Raw genomic sequence first — 14,570 nt, 5'->3', positions numbered from 1 at the left:
GCCTGGCTAATTTTTTTTTGTATTTTTAGTAGAGATGGGGTTTCACTGTGTTAGCTAGGATGGTCTTGATCTCCTGACCTCGTGATCCACCCTTCTCAGCCTCCCAAAGTGTTGGGATCACGGGCGTGAGCCACTGTGCGCGGACTATTATACCCATTTTAAAGTGAAGAAACAGACTCAATGTGATTAACTCGTTTCTTAGAGAGCAAAGTTCGCAAATCCGTGTTGGTTCAAACACAAATGCCTTGTTCTAAATTACATTGCAATGATAAATTTCTCCGTGACGTGGCTTCTTAGGTTTAAATCCATTCATTTCTTCATGACCCATCTCAAGGTCACTTTCTGCACAAACATTTTTATTCCCCCAAGCACATCACTCCTAGATTTTCAACCTCTTCTTTCCTTATTTACTTCACTCCTGAAACCCTTGTCATTTCTCTTTTTGTATTATTTGCCCTTATTTTCTACATTCCTTGATGAGCTGTTTGTGACCTCCCTGAAGACCAGGACCAAGTCTCATTAACTTTATTTTGTTTAAAAGGCCCAGCATTCTACCTAATAAATGACCAATAAACAACTGAATTGATTAACACTTCTCTGAGTGGATTTTCAAGGAGCCTGACATGAGAATGGCTCTGCTTATACTAGAAGAGTGTAGAGAAGGATGACTTAAATCATGTTTAAGTTACCTTTAATCTCCCTAATTGAGGCTTCAGCTTTGAAGCTAAATTCCAAAATGTTTAAAAGTGCATTACTGACTTCACACACTATTTCGGCTGTATGTCAATGCTCACCCACTGGGAGTATCAACCTTCCAAAGGCTAAAGCTAATGTTTGAGGGAGGAGCACCAGCAGTTAGTGGTGCCAAAAGATTCAGGCCTTGGGGATCTTCATAAAACAACCCACCCCTTCCTTAACACAGTGATGTTACCACTTGCTAATCAGTCAACAACTGGCCTCTGCAACAGAACTCCTCTAGATTCACATAGTTCATAAAAGCAGAAGCATCCATAGACTTTCCTTTACTAAGAACCATCTAGTTCCATGAAACTGTTTAGCTTTGGGGCGGGAAATTATCACAGCCCTAAAGATGGGGAGATGGGACTATGCTGCCATTTTCTTTTTATTATTGGAGTCAAAATTGAGAAAATAATATACTTTCAGATGTCATTTCAAAAGCCTTTTCATACTAGGCAAACGTATTTAATGGCTTGTATAATAACTCTTTTTATATATTTAGAATAATTCACAAGATGTTCCCCAAACTCTGTCCAAAATAAGAGAAGGCTCAGCTAGAAGAGACTCAAACATCAAAGAAAATGTGTGATCTCATGAGCAACATAGCCAATATACAGGGTCAGCGGTTCAACACCACCACCAAGGACTCAGGGTTTTAACAGCTCTTTACTCTGCCTCTCTGAGCATGGTGGACTTTGTCCTCTAGCTCCTCTCCTGTAATCACAAGGTGAATCCTGCAACTCCACCTTCATGCCTTCCTATAACCGGGTCAGAAAGGATGAAGGGGAAAAGAAGATATATCTGGTCTCTAAGTTCCTCATTAAAGGCAATGAATATTTTCTAGAAACGTACAGCAGAAGTCCTTCACTACTGAAGCCAGAGGAATTAATTACCATTATTGGAAGACTAATTGAGATTCACCTCCAGGAGCAAAAGACGATTTGTCTTCTCTAATCATATACCTGCATATACCGGAATAAATGCTGTTTCAGTAACAAGGCGGAGTGAATTAAATACATTATTCATTTTTACCCTTTACAATGGTCCAGCAAGGAAGGTTAGTGTGGTATTATTGATGATGCTCACCAATATGTATGGTTCTCTTACTTTTAGCCACAGAAAGGGATTACAATTTCATGTCTCTTGAGTCAGGTCATGTACCTCCTTTTAGTCAATGACATTTAAGTAAATATAACATGTACTACTCCTGGGCAGCGAGTATTTAATGATTAATTGATAGCATTCTCTTAGCTTGAAGACACGTGGTGGTAGCTGGTGTTGAGATGGAGATACAAAGCTGAGCCACCTTGTGAAAGACATCTCCCTTGGCGAGTCTTTCAGATAGATATACAGCAGAACACAAGCAAGTGAGAAATAGACCTGCACTGCTTTGAGCCACTGAGATTGTGTTTTTACAGCATATCAGCTTATGATTGCTACAGGTGGTCAAGTAGAATTATCTCCAATTTGTTTTTCTGATTCAGTTGGCCACAGAAATGATGTAAGTTACTCAGTTCTGCCTCCTAGTACAGCCCCATTCCAACTTAAAATTATTTCAAGCACCACTAGTTCACACATCAGCTTTGAGTGTATTTGTCTAAATTCTTTCATATTTACTCTCACTCATGATGTCTTTTAAAGTAGTATGTCATTTGGACCTACTTTCCTTTTAATGAATCTTTTTTCTAAATGGGTACTTCCCCTTTAAATAGGTAAGATTACTTTTACTATAGAATATAGTAAGCTTGTCCAACCTGTGGCCTGTGGTTTGCATGTGCCCCAGGATAGCTTTGAATGTGGCCCAACACAAATTCGTAAACTTTCTTAAAACATTGTGAGATTTTTGGGGTGATTTTATTTAGTTCGTCAGCTGTCTTTAGTGTTAGTGTATTTTATGAGTGGCCCAAGACAATTCTTCTTCTTCCAGTGTGGCCCAAGGAAGCCAAAAGATGAACACCCCTCTGGAAACTTCCTCCACTCACATCAGCAAAGGCCAAGTGGGAAATTTAAACTTCCACCCTTGTGAGGCTGTAATGAGGTACCCAGCAGCTCCACCAGTGTGGGGTCAGAGAAGGCTGGGTAGGGACTGTCAGTGGAAACTCCTGGGGAACATGGACTTCCATTCGCACATCACAGTCATGAGGCACCTTGCTGCTTAGCCACTGAGGTGGTGTCACATGAGGCCTAGTAAAGAGTCAAGATTTCCACTATCACCCAGTGGTCCCTCATGGCCACTACCATAGTGGTGTCAGTGGAGGCCAGAAAGGAATCAGGAATCCTCACCTCCCACCAGCAGTCATGAGCAATCCTCCTTATTTGTGAGGCTGAGTGAGGAAATGGATTTCTATCTCCACCTGGAAGTAACCATGTGCCACTCCTCTTCTGCAGCCAGGGTGGTATCAGAAAATGCCAGGTAAAACCAAAGCTTCAAATGAAATCCAGAGTCTTATAATAGAGACATTTTCAGATTCTAATACGAAATCATGGGGCATACTGAGAACCAGGAAGATCTGAAACCAAGTGAAAAAAGACAACTAATAGAGGCCAAGATAGAGATTACTCAGATGATAGATCTGACAGAAATGTTAAAGCAGCTATCATAAAAATGCTTCAGTGAACAATGATAAATATACTTGAGACAGAAAGTGAAATCCTCAGCAAAGAAACAGATTAGATAAAGTAGAACCAAAGTAATATTAAAATTGATATTAAAATTGACATATATATTAAATTCCAAATGTCCTCACTTTATGATAGGGTCACATACAAAAAAACCTATCATAAGTCAACTTGGGAATGGTTTATCAGAACTTAGCCCCTTTGTAAGTGGAAGAGCATACTAAATGTGCATCATTTTGGCACCATTTAATCAAAAAATCTGAGTCAGGAATTGTCTGTAAAGTATCAGTGTATGCGTTCGACAACGGAATATAGGAGACAGAGGAAAAGAATCAGTAAACTGGAGGAAAGAACATTAGACATTACCTAATCTGAACAACAAAGACATAGAAAATAGATGAAAAGAAAATGAACACGGAGTCTCAAGGGTCTGTGGGACAATAGCAAAAGATAATACTGGCATTCCTGGAGTTTCAGAAAAAAAAGGAGAAAGAAGGCATTATTTAAGAAGTACTAAAAGAAACTTCCTAAATTTGCCAAGACATAAACCAGTAGACTCAGGAAGCAAATACCAAATAGAATAAACTCTGAGAAATCCATGCCTAGACACATTGTAAATAAACCTCTGGGAACTAAAGACAAGAAAATCTTGAAAGCAGTCAGAGAAAAATGACAACTTTCCTATAGGGAAATGACAGTGGAGCAGAATTCTTATCATAAAGCATGGAGGTGACAAAGCCATGGCACAATGTTCTTCCAGTACTGAGAAATCCTACACCTTCTGAATATGTCTTTCAGAAATGAAGTGGGAAATCAACACATTCTCAGACAAAGGAGAATAAGAGAATTTGTCACCAGCAGACCTGCCTAAGAAGGATGACTAAAGGATGGTATCTAAACAAAAGAAAGCAAAAGGGCAGAAACCTTGGAAGGGAGAAAGAACACTGTTAGCAGAACTATATGTAACTACAATAGATTTTTCTTCTCCTCTTGAATTTTCTCAAGTATGATTTCTAAATTATGCCGGTTGAACCAAAAATTATAAAACTCTCTGCTGTGGTTCTAAATGTATGCAAAGGAAATTATTTTATAAGTTGGGGAATTAAAGGTAAGTAAAGGTATAATTTCACAAGAATTAGTAAAATGATAACACAAGTAGACTATGATAAATTCATATATATATTTATATACATATATAATGTAATACACAGATCAACCACTTAAAAATTGCACTATTTTGAGTGTAAATGTTCAGTTACTACAGGAAGATAGAAAAATGCAAACAGAGAAACACAAAAACAGAGAACAGACTGAAAACAAAAGTAGTTGTGAATTACATCGTGAGTCAATGATTCCCTTTTCAATTTCTTTCAAACTTCTGGTCAAATCAGGCAGAAGCCTCAGTCTGGTGACAGGAGTCTGTCACAATTCCCTGGCATTGCTAAACTCTCTTCTTTAACCCAGAGGGAGCAGATCTCAAATTCAGAGCCTGGGCAGGTGACAGCATTTAGCCAGAACTCTATAACACTGCTTGAATTGCGATTATTTTTGAAGTCACTTTTCTTTGTGTCAGTTGACATGTTTTCACACACAGGTGTTATACAATATTTCTTTTATGATAGAAAATACAAAACGATGGGTCAATACATGGAAAGAATGTTAAAGAAATTATAGTTCGTATATCCAAAAAGAGCAAATATCGGGAAGATGGTATCCAAATGACTGAAATTGGTGAACTCATTTAGGCAAAGTGCCAGTCACTTTCCGTCTTATTTACTTTAATAAAACATTTATTGCATGAAATATTTATTATTATTATTATTATTATTACTATTTTTGAGATGGGGTCTTGCTCTGTCACCGAGGCTGGAGTGCAGTGGCATGATCTCTGCTCACTGCAACCTCCGCCTCTCGGGTAAAAGCGATTCTCTGCCTCAGCTGGGACTACAGGCGCCCATCACCACGTCCAGCTAATTTTTGTATCTTTAGTAGAGAGGGGGTTTCGCCATGTTGGCCAGGCTGGTCTCGATCTCCTGGCCTCAAGTGATCCACCCGCCTCAGCCTCCCAAAGTGCTGGGATTATAGGGTTGAGCCACCGTGTCCAGCCTTATTATTTGTTGAAGTACTTATTTAGCCCACTATAATGTGAGCTCCTTAAAATCAGGAAAGATGTCGATTTTGTTTCTTTACCATTTAGCACTATATTTGACACAACATTCATGTTTGGTGAATGTCTGATTGAACAGCTCTAAAGGAAGACATAGAGAAGAAGAGTAAATTAGGCCCCTTTGTTATACTTTGTTTATGGTGGACCAAGGAAATAAAAGTTGTAAATAATGTATTTGGTTGAACTTTTTTCTGATCATGCGTTTATGAATGCATTGGGGTAGTGGGTATAAAACTAAAGGACGTGAAAATGGGTGGTGTGATATCATTTCATCAAATTCAACAACAAATATATGAGAGTGCTGCCAGATATTTCACATTCAGTTTTCAGTAAACTACATTTTGCTTTCAGAAAGATTAAAATTTTAGCATAGGCATGTGCCTATTTATTTGTTTTGGGGTTTTTGTTTTGTTTTGTTTTTGGAGACAGAGTCTCGCTCTATCCCCCAGGCTGGAGTGCCGTGGTGCAATCTCGGCTCACTGCAACCTCTGCCTCCCGCGTTCAAGTGATTCTCCTGCCTCAGCCTCAGCCTCCCATGTAGCTGGAATTAAAGGCATGTGCCACCATGTCTGGCTAATTTTTGTACTTTTGGTGACAGGGGTTTCACCATGTTGGCCAGGCTGGTCTTGAACCCCTGGCCTCAAGTGATCAGCCTGCCTTGGCTTCTCAAAGTGCTGGGATTATAGGCGTGTGCATGCCCATTTACGTTACAATTTTTATCAACTACTTTACACCAGGACCTTAAATTTATTTTTTTGACTTCACATATGGGGTCTATTCTTGAGAAATACTGTCATAATTTTACAAAAATTATTATTAGCACAGTTGAAAAAAATTCTTTATGTATATGTTTGTATATATATTTGTATGCATGTATTTTATCTGTATACTTTAAGAATATTAGAGCTCTTCTTTTAATCTTATTCTTTTTACCCACCTAACTAACTCGAAAAGCTGAAAGAAAATATCTCAAAGGCTCAGCTCCCATTTTTTCTGGAAATTACAGATTTTCTTGCACATGTAAAAAATGCTTGAGGAGATGAATAGTCATTGTTTATGCACACTAAATGAAACCTCATTTCGCTTGTGCATGTGTACGTGTGTGTATAAATAGCAAAGTTAAATTTATGACTTAGATTATATGGCAGGACTTTCTTACTTAAACTTATTATTACTCTCAGACACAAACAGTAACAGGGACTAATGATTAAATTTTCCAGATGTGTCCTGGTCAGATATGCATTGGAAATAGATAAGAAACATAGAAGTTAGCATATTATCTTGCTGTACAAATAGCTATTAAGCAAGTGAAATCAGTTGTTTTTCAAAATCTCCTATTTGAAACACTCTTGACATTGTTACATTTTTAGCAACCTCCTATTCAACAGATAAACACAAAGATAAATTTTGGGCTGTGCTTATTCAAATGATCACAGACTTGGAGTCTTTGGTCTCCCTGAAATTTACTGTATTGTATTATTTAGTTTTTAAATATTTTTAATTGATAATAATTATACACATTTATGGTATACATGGGATATTTTGATACATGCACACAATATATTATGTAATAATTAAATCAAGGTACTTAGGTTACTCGTCACCTCATACATTTATCATTCTTTTTTAAATTTATTTTTTATTTTTTAAAATTTTTGTGGATACATAGTAGGTGTATATATTTATGAGGTATATGTGATGTTTTTATAGAGGCATGCAATGTGAAATAAGAACATCATAAAGAATGGGGTATTCTTCCCCTCAAGCATTTTTCCTTTGAGTTACAAATAATCCAATTACATTCAATTTATTTTCAAATATACAACTAAGTTATTATATTATTAACTATAGTCACCCTATTGCGCTATCAAATAGTAGTTCTTATTCATTCTTTATTTTTTGCACCCATTAACCAACCTCACCTCTCCCCACTCCCCTCCACAGCCTCTGGTAAATATCCTCCTCTCTATGTCCACGATTTCAATAGATATGATTTTTAGAATATTTCATATCTTCTCTTCTATCTATTTTGAAATATATAATACATTTTTATTAACTATAGTCACTCCACTCCACTATTTAATACTAGAACTTCTTCCTTTGGTCTATGTTTACAATCATTCACCGACCTCTCTTCATCCCCTACTCCCTACTCCGTTCCCAGCCTCTGGTAACTATTTTGAATATTTTTGAAGAATAAAGTAAGAAATTAGCAATTCTTACATTTCACTAGTTTGAACTTATAAAGAACAAGGAAATCTTGTGATACAATTTATATTAGGAAGAAAAATGGTACATGTTGCCCTCCATCACATGTTCTGACAATGTCATATCCTCTTACTTCAAGGAACAATAGTTTGTTTCATCTTCCACACTAATATTCATTTCAGAAGAATGAAAGGCCATATTCGTGGGAAATGACATTTGAAAACTGGAAAAAAGGGAAGAGCATATTTATGAGGAGAGAATGATTCATTTTAGGGGCGTTGCTCTTTCCAATGCACAATAAATCAAAGTTAAATATAATTCATTTCTTCATTCAATAAACATTGAGTGACAGTCTAATGTGTGGCAAGCTTTAGGTTATCATAATTACTTTGGTGAATACAGAAAAAGTATCTCCTCTCATAGGAGTACTTATATTTTATTGAATGGAGTCAGATTATAAACAGGGAAAACTATAAAGTAATTTCACATAAGAAGTACTATAAGGACAATAAAAGAGAACGATAGAAAGTGACAAGGAGACAGAAGAAGTGACAGTTGTACTGAAGGTCAAGGAAGGTACTGTGGTCTGACTATAGTAACTTATACCTGGGCAAGAGGACCCCCTGCCTGAGGCTTTGTGCTTTCGAGAGCCTGCATATTATAATACATATGCATACATACACGCATTTATTTAAAACACACACAAATAAATGAGTGCATGTCTAACTTTGCATCTATCATTGCAGGCACAGCATGGGCTTTAATTTTAAACTCCTACCCTCATGACTAATGGCATTCAGTTTCTTTTCTTTTTCTTTTTTTTTCTTTCTTTTTTTTTTTTTTTTTTTGAGACAGTGTTGCTCTGTAGGCTAAGCTGGAGTGCAGTGGTACGAACTGGGCTCACTGCAACCTCTGCCTCCTGGGCTGAAGCAATTCTCCTGCCTTAGCCTCCCAAGTAGCTGGGATTACAGGCGTGTGCCACCACGCCCAGCTAATTTTTTTTTTTGTATTTTTAGTAGAGACAGTGTTTCACCATGTTGGCCAGGCTGGTCTCAAACTCCTGACCTCAGGTAATCGCCCGCCTTGGCTTCCCAAAGTGCTAGGATTACAAGCGTGAGCCACCGCACCCGGCCAGCATTCAGTTTCTAGGAAAAGCGTTCTCTATCTCTTTTGGCCCTATGTCCTAAAAAAAAAAAGACAGTGGAGATTTGTGCATTGCTCGCTGTTGATTTCAGAAGTGGACACCGTGTTGGAGTCTATAAAATATTTGAGCTGCTTAGGTAAGAAAAATATTTGAGCTGCTTAGGTAAGAAAAAAGACAAATTCTTGTCAGTTAAAAACAAATGTCCAAATTCTCTGCATAGAAAAAGAATTATTTCCCTATACTACAATAGGTCCATTTTCTTGCTATATTTTTCTTCTAAATTTTGTAGAGCTATTTGCAAAAGCTCTAGAAAATTTAGAAGAAATTAAGAATCAGGATGGTATTTTGCAATATATAACTCATAACTATATAACTCACATATATATGAGTTACATAGATGAGTGTGTGTTTACATGCATGTATGTGTGTGTGTGTGTATATGTAGGTTTAGATGTAATATGCATGGAATGTTATAACATTTCTTTATATTGGTAACTAGATGGTCATTGAACTTTAGAATTGCAAAAAGTTGTATTTTTACTTAATATTTATTTAAATATATATTTAAAATATATAAATGTTTATACAAATATATTTAAAATGTTATATAATTTTTATTTTAAATTTATCATTAGCCATTATTTACTTCTTGTCTTTCTAATTTTAATAGATAATTTTAAATAGTGAAAAATCACTCTTTGAAAGCATGACTATATTATTACTGATTTTTATTCTTTTTTACGATTTTGAAAGTATATTCACACATATTCAAATACTGTATACTTCAAAAAAATTGTTTTGATCCTTGTAATCATTACTACCAATATATTCCAAATTATGCAAACATATTAATTAAAACAATACAAGGAATGATATTACTAAAGTGAAAGCAAGACATTTAAATTTATGGAATTATTATACAACAGTTTATAAAGTATGTATGCCTTTATTCTATTACTCATCTAAACATTGTCAGCCCTTCAGCTTGAACACTGTCACATGTGTAATAATAATTAGATTAACTTGTCTGATATTTCACCCACCTGCAATCAAATTAACTCTATAGGTCTACATATGTACAATTTAATTTCTTTGTTACAAAGCTATGTTTGGAAGATTAACATGATATAATACATTCCATTTAATAGTTTGTTAGCTGGTCATTTGGACATGATGTCTGTGGCTTTCCATGTATCCTCTTGTCCTAACCCCAGGGAATGCTTGGTTCTGTCTGAGAGGCAATATATCAACTATGCTCAGTTTGAAGAGTGATGAGAGAAAGATGCCTGATATTAGAGAAACAGCAAGAAGAATATGACTAACGTCTGGATCACCGGGGAGAACAGAAAAAGGCCAAAATGAAGTTATTATAGTAATTCAGGTAAGATATGACAGCAGTTGGCACTGAAGTGGTAGCAATATACATGGAAAGAAGATAGAATTAGTAGGTATTTTGGAAATATTGTTAGCAATATTGCTGAAAGATTCCATATGGGATATATATGAAGAACCAAGTTGATTCTTAAGTTGTATGAGTAAATGGGAAATAAACTAGAATAATGCATCCATTTACTGATACAGAAGAAATAATATGCTGAAGATTGTCTTACTATAACATGGGTATTGCTGAGTAATATTTCATTATATAACTTTCTACGATTGATTCATCCTTGTCCTAATGGTAGGCATATGTTTCATTTCTCAAGAAATGGAATTTCTGAGTTAGAAGATTAATGCAATGAACTGTCAAAACAATTTTGCAAATTATTGTACAATTTAACTATCATATCGGTTGTTCCAAATTTTCACCAAGGCTTGATATTGCCAGTTTTTGCTTTCAGCTAACCTGTTGGGTGTGAAATGGTTTATCGTTTTATTTTATTTATTTTAATTTTATTTATTTACTTATTTCGAGATGGAGTCTTGCCCTGTCGCCCAGGCTGGAGGGCAGTGGTTCGACCTCTGCTCACTGCAACCTCCACCTCCCAGGTTCAAGTGATTCTCCTGCCTCAGCCTCCTGAGTAGCTGGGACTACAGGCACGCACAATCATGCCCAGATAATTCTTGCATTTTTAGAAGAGACAGGGTTTCACCATGTTGGCCAGGCTGGTCTCATACTCCTGACCTCAGGTGATCTGCCCACCTCGGCCTCCCAAAATGCTGGGATGCAGGTGTGAGCTACCATGCCCAACCTATTGTTTTATTTTAATATGCATTTCCTGGATGATTAATAATGTTGAATACCTTTTTTTGCAGTTATAGGACATCTATGTATCCTCTCTGAGAAGTCATTCTTCAAGTATTTGGCCCAGTTTTTTTTTTTATTGAGTTATTCTTTTTATTGTTGGCTTGTAGGCATTCTTTACATTTTCTGGATACGATCCTTTATCAGATATTAGTCTCGCACTTTTTCTTTGCCCAATCTGTGGAATGTGTTCTCATTTTTTAAGAGTGTCTTTTGATGAGCAAAAGTTTTTAATTTAGATAAAATCCAACTTACCCTTTAAAAAAATACTTCATGATTTTATGTCCCATCTAATGAAAATTTTCCAACTCCAAGGTCAGAATTGCTTTCTCTCCCTTTCTTTTTCCTAGAAGCTTACAGTTTTGGCTTTTACATTTAGTTCTAGCATTTATTTCAATTTAATTTTAATGTATTTTTGTAGTGGACGTTGAAATATCTTATTTTTCCATATGGAGATTTATCCCTATTCCAGTAGCACTGGGTTGAGAAAACTATCATTTCCCTTTTAAATTTCTTGGCATCTTTCTCTCTCTCTTTTTTTTTTTTTTTTTTGAGACAGAGTCTCGCTCTGTCGCCTAGGCTGGAGTGCAGTGGCGCAATCTCGGCTCACTGCAAGCTCCGCCTCCCGGGTTCATGCCATTCTCCTGTCTCAGTCTCCTAAGTAGCTGGGACTACAGGCGCCTGCCACCACGCGTGGCTAATTATTTTTGTATTTTTAGTAGAGACGGGGTTTCACCGTGTTAGCCAGGATGGTCTCAATCTTCTGACCTCGTGATCCACCCGCCTCGGCATCCCAAAGTGCCGGAATTATAGGCGTGAGCCACCGTGCCTGGCCTCTTGGCATCTTTATAGAAATAAGTTGACTACATACTTTGAGATCTATTTTTAAACTTTCTATTCTCTTCTATTGAGCTAAAATTCTATTGTCTTGATTACTATAACTATATACTAATTTTGGAAACCAGGTAGTGTGATACCTCCAACTTTGTTCCTTTTTTCTGTTCTTTTGGTTATTCTCAAACCTGTTTTCCATATATATATTTTTAATCGGCTTGTCAGTTCCTGCTTGTCAATTCCTGGTACTGAATTGAATACTGAAAGATCAATCTGAAAAGGAATGACATCTTAATAATATTTAGTCTTTTCACTCTGCTAAGAAAATTTTTGCAACCTACTCATCTGACAAAGGGCTAATATCCAGAATCTACAATGAACTCAAACAAATTTACAAGAAAAAAACAAACAACCCCATCAAGAAGTGGGTGAAGGACATGAACAGACACTTCTCAAAAGAAGACATTTATGCAGCCAAAAAACACATGAGAAAATGCTCATCATCACTGGCCATCAGAGAAACGCAAATCAAAACCACAGTGAGATACCATCTCACACCAGTTAGAATGGTGATCATTAAAAAGTCAGGAAACAACAGGTACTGGAGAGGATGTGGAGAAATAGGAACATTTTACACTGTTGGTGAGACTGTAAACTAGTTCAACCATTGTGGAAGTCGGTGTGGCGATTCCTCAGGGATCTAGAACTAGAAATACCATTTGACTCAGCCATCCCATTACTGGGTATATACCCAAAGGATTGTAAATCATGCTGCTATAAAGACACATGCACATGTATGTTTATTGCGGCACTATTCACAATAGCAAAGACTTGGAAGCAAGCCAACTGTCCAACAATGATAGACTGGATTAAGACAATGTGGCACATATACACCATGGAATACTATGCAGCCATAAAAAATGATGAGTTCATGTCCTTTGTAGGGACATGGATGAAACTATAGGGACATGGATGAAACTGGAAACCATCATTCTCAGCAAACTATTGCAAGGACAAAAAACCAAACACCACATGTTCTCACTCATAGGTGGGAATTGAACAATGAGAACACATGAACACAGGAAGGGGAACATCACACACCGGGGACTGTTGTGGGGTGGGGGAGGGGGGAGGGATAGCACTGGGAGATATACCTAATGCTAAATGATGAGTTGATGGGTGCAGCACACCAACATGGCACATATATACATATGTAACAAACCTGCATGTTGTGCACATGTACCCTAAAGCTTAAAGTATAAAAATAATAAAAAAAAGAAAATAATAATAATATTTAGTCTCCTGATCCACCAACACAGTATATTTTTCCATTCATTTAAGTATTTTCAATTTTCTCTCAAAAAATGTGTTTTATAAGTTTCGGTGCACTGGCCTTGTACATATTCTTAAAATTTTATCCCTAAGTATTTTATACTCTGTCATGAAGTTGTGAATAACATTTAAAAATTTTATTTTCTAATTGGTAACTATTATTATATAGAAATACATTCGTTACTTGCTTTTTTTTTGTATATTTACCTTGTATCTTGTAACATTAATAAATTTGCTTATTTGTTCTGGTAGATTGTATGTGGATTTCTGAGAATTTTCTCTACACAAGATTATTACATCTATTAATAAAGTTTTAATTTTATCTTTCTAATCTTTATTTCTTTTGGTTGTTATTCTTGTCCTATTACACTGGCTAAAATCTATAGTACAATGTTGAATAAAAATAGTGCAAACAAACATCATTGCTTTTTCCCAATCTTATGGGAAAAATACTCTATCTTTTTCTCTATTAAGTATCATGTTAGTTTAAGATTCTTTTGGAGATCCCCTTTATAAGATTAATAAAGTTTCTTGCTATTGGTCTTTGCTGAGATATTTTATCATGGGTAGATGTGGACATTTTAAGAATGCTTTTTCTTCATCCAGTTGAAATGGTCATTTTGTTTTTCTATTTTTTAACCCCCTTGTTATTTGGGGAGTTGTATTAATTAAATTTTGACTATTAAGCAAAACTTGCATCCCTGGAATAACCCCAATTTGGCTGTGATATATTCCCCTTTAAAATTATTGCTAGGATTAATATGTTCATATTTATTTAAGAATATTTGCAACTATCCTTATTAGAAATATTGGTCTGTGATTTTTCTTGCTTGTAATATCCTTGTCAGATTTGGTAATCTAGATTTGGCTGGAATTTTAAAAACTAGTTGGAAAGTGTTCTGTACTGCTATATTTTCTAAAAGAATTTATCTAGAATTGGTGTTATTTCTCCCTTAGATATTTTATAGAAAAACCAGGGAAACTCTCTGACATAGCAGTAGTAGCTTTATTTTAAAATCCCATTTTCGAAGATCAGAGGTAGAGCTATTCATATTTTTTATTTATTTCTGGATCAGGTTTGATGTTGTATTCAAATAATTGCCTATTTAATGTAAGTTTTCAAGTGTATCAACCTAAAGTTCTTTATAAAGTTATTTTAACTTTTAAATATCTGTAGGATCTGTAGTGATGTCTTTTTTTATTGCCAAAAGTAGACACTTGTGTTCTGTCTTTTAACTAGTCTTATTTATTAAGATTTTAAAAATTTTTTCAAAAAACTGATT

The sequence above is a fragment of the Nomascus leucogenys genome, chromosome 16 (genome assembly GCF_006542625.1).
Source record: "Nomascus leucogenys isolate Asia chromosome 16, Asia_NLE_v1, whole genome shotgun sequence".
NCBI lineage: Eukaryota > Metazoa > Chordata > Mammalia > Primates > Hylobatidae > Nomascus > Nomascus leucogenys.
Note: the sequence above shows the minus strand (reverse complement) of the source record.